We start from the raw sequence: 3,400 nt of genomic DNA, 5'->3' as shown, positions 1-3,400 counted from the left end.
CCCGCCACCTGACATCTTTAGACGCTTGGTTATAATTAGTGGGTTCAGACTCGATTACATCAGTTTTAAGATTGAGCAGAGAACGAGGTTTAGTGATCCCATCTTTTAAGCGAGTAACCATAGGATGAACGTTGGTGTTTGATGAAGACATAACAATTGACGATAGAGGTATAGTAGAAGCGGACTCGGTCGATTGAATTAAGGATGGGGCAGCACTAGGCGTGGGGTTATGCTCCATTTCAATAGACACAGTAGCACCCCCGTGTCAAACGGAGCTAACGACGAAGTAGGAAACATGACAAAATGGCAGACGCAGGCGATGACACCACACTATGGGTTGAGGATAAGACATGGGGGCCGGACATGGGGGATTGCGCACTAGGCACAGACATGGGCGGGGAACCACTGAAGGGTTGTGCACTAGGTACAGACACGGAGGAGGAGACCGCAGGAGACATCTCAGCACACACCGTCAGAGACCAACCAGGGACTAACACCAATGGAGTAGTGTCATGAGAGGAGAGGGATTGACTCGGTTGAGAGGAAACTAGAGTGCGATATGGAAACTGATGCTCAATAAATAAAACATGACGACTAATGTAAACATTGCCACTAAGAGGATCAAGACAACGATATCCCTTGAAATTAGAGGCATAGCCAAGAAACACACAGTGCTTGGACTTAGGTTGAAGTTTGTGACGACCACTATCCATTAACAAAGGAAAACACGCATAACCAAAAGTTTTCAAAAAATCATAGGATGGGGAACGATGGAAAAGCTTAGTGTAAGGAGAAACACCACCTAAAACTGAGCTAGGCAATCTGTTAATGGTATATACGGAAGCGTAACAAGCGTTCACCCAAAATTGGACTGGGAAATCGGATTGAAGTAATGAAGTACGCGCCATCTCAATAATGTGGCGATGCTTACGTTCCGCAACACCATTCTGAGTCTGGGTCCCTGGACATGACTTTTGAAAAATGATTCCCGAGTCCCGAAAATGATTAAGTAAAGAAATATTATCAAATTCTCTTCCATCATCACTTTGGAAAATCTTAATTTTACAAATAAATAAATTCTCCACCATATTTTGTAAACTTAAAAATTGTGTATAAACATCAGATTTTGATCGTAATAAATAAATCCACGAAAATCGAGAAAAGTCATCCACAAACACAACATAATATCTAAATCTTTGATTAGAAACAATTGAAGATTGCCAAAGATCACTGTGTATTAAATATAGGGGATATGGAGAACAATGTTCAACAGAGTCAAAAGGCAAGCGATGCACTTTCCCTGACTTACAATGAACACAAGCATCCTGAAATTTTGAAGTACAAATAATTGATTTATTTGAGCATAAATTTCCTAACACTATAGAAGAGGTATGACTAAGACGAGCATGCCAAATATCACCTGACGCCTTAGTAGCTACTAGTGCAGAAATGATAGACTCTGGGCTGACAATTTGAGGTGTGATATAAACACCATTTTTACTGGAACCCTGAAGAAGAACCGCCCCCTTCGTCTTGTCCTTAACACAAACATAAGATTTATCAAAACAGAGGATACAATTGTGTCACGGCACAATTTATAAACTGGCAATAAATTATGTTTTAGCTTAGGAATATGACACACGGACGACAAATGAAGCGGACGACTCTTGGTAGCTATTTTCAAATTACCAATATTTCTAATAGGGAGAGAGGTACCATCACCAACCACAATTGTATTAGACCCAATATAAGGTTGTAGTGAAGAGAAATTACCATTCTGATAAGTCATGTGAGAAGCAGCTCCAGAATCCAGATAACAAACATTGTCGTTGGTTTCACGACCAACAGACAAAGCAGACAAAGCATGAGTGATATTGTTTGGATTAGAAGATACAAAATTGGGATTGAACCTATGAGGACAATAAGCAGCTTGATGACCTGGATACCAACACAAACCACAAGTATTGGAAGTGGGAGTAGAGCCTACATTGTCACTAGACAAATTATTTCCTGCTGAAAAAGACTTATTAGTAATAGAGTTATCACAAGAAATAGTTAAAAATGACAAGTCAAAATTACTCATACCATTTCAATGACCCCTATTGATACCGTCGTCAGGTACCAAAAATAAATACCTAGCTACTACTAACAGAAGTCAGCGGTAAGTAGGGTCGATCTCCACAGGGAGGCGGTCACTATCTACTCGTCAATTCGGTCTGTCTATGGTCACAGGAGGGGGGTTTTAATTTATTTAACTAATCTAATGAGATTAAGGCAAGGGAAAAGGTTAAGAGGAATTAATAAGAGAGAAAGATAAACTAGGATTGTCGGTTCATCAATGAATGTCAGTTAATTGCAGCTAAGGTCACAGATCAGTCGATGTGTCAGTCTAAGGGGCAACGAATATCTCCTTCCGGTCTCAATTCGCCCTAAAATACTATTAGCTTAGCTTCCGCCCTCACTAAAGCATCTTATTGTTCACTGCAGGTCTCAGCCCTTCCAACCTTCCAGTCTAGGTTAAGATTTACCAAAATTAAATAAGCTAAGTGCATCGATTCAAATAGCTAGATATAATTAATGGCAATGATTAACAACATAGACAAAACAACAGCGAAGGATCTGTAACCTAATTAGCAATTAACAACAATTCATTGACTCCCCTAAATCCTAGCAATTAAATTAGCTAGACATAGTAGTAAACAAAGCAAGAGCAAAAGAATAAGGAATAATAAACATAATAAAGAGATAAGAGACAAAAAGGATAAAAGAGAAAGAGAAAGTTACAGTGAATTAGATCCGGGAAAGAGAGAAAAACAGTGTTCAACAGTAAAAGGGAGAAAAGTAATGTATGAAGTGTTCTCAAAGTTATCTGTCGTCTTCCTATTTATAGAAAATACAATTTATTTGACCTAGAAACAAAACAAAACTTAAAAGGCCCAAGCCCAATAGAGAATTACTCGATCGAGCCATTTTAAACAGCTCGATTGAACAAACTCTCAGCAAAACCTCTCGATCGAGAAGATAAACCACTCGATCGAAGAAACCCTAAATAGCACAATTCGATCGAACAGAAAGTTCCATTCGATCGAGGACTTCTTCTCTTAAAACCACTCGATCGAGCTATAAAAGCCTTCGATCGAGTGACTTTGACTCAGCCAGCTCATTGCATCGTTAGTTTCAGCCTTGACTTGGTGATTTAGCTCCAGAAATGACTTCACGCATCCCATAACAGCGGTGTTTCCGCTCCAAATCTACTCATCCTCCAAACGCATGCAAAACGGACGATAAAAGGCTTAATTCTACCACTTTCGGGTCCATTCCTGCAAATAAAGCAAAACAAACCAAAGTAGAATATTCAGGGCATTTCGTAGCATAAAACTACGAGGATAGCATAGAAATA

The 3,400-nt window shown here is 39.4% G+C and overlaps 1 long non-coding RNA gene across 1 annotated transcript; it reads right to left on the bottom strand.

The window, feature by feature from the left end:
- Positions 1-1,214: 1,214 nt before the first annotated feature.
- LOC141608905 (uncharacterized) lies at positions 1,215-2,015 on the bottom strand. The gene is made up of 2 exons (XR_012527056.1): positions 1,774-2,015; positions 1,215-1,538 (listed from the first exon to the last, which is right to left on the bottom strand). It is a non-coding gene; the product is annotated as an uncharacterized LOC141608905 (long non-coding RNA).
- Positions 2,016-3,400: the final 1,385 nt, after the last annotated feature.

The sequence above is a fragment of the Silene latifolia genome, chromosome 10 (assembly GCF_048544455.1).
Source record: "Silene latifolia isolate original U9 population chromosome 10, ASM4854445v1, whole genome shotgun sequence".
NCBI lineage: Eukaryota > Viridiplantae > Streptophyta > Magnoliopsida > Caryophyllales > Caryophyllaceae > Silene > Silene latifolia.
This window is presented reverse-complemented; position numbering and strand designations above follow the sequence as displayed.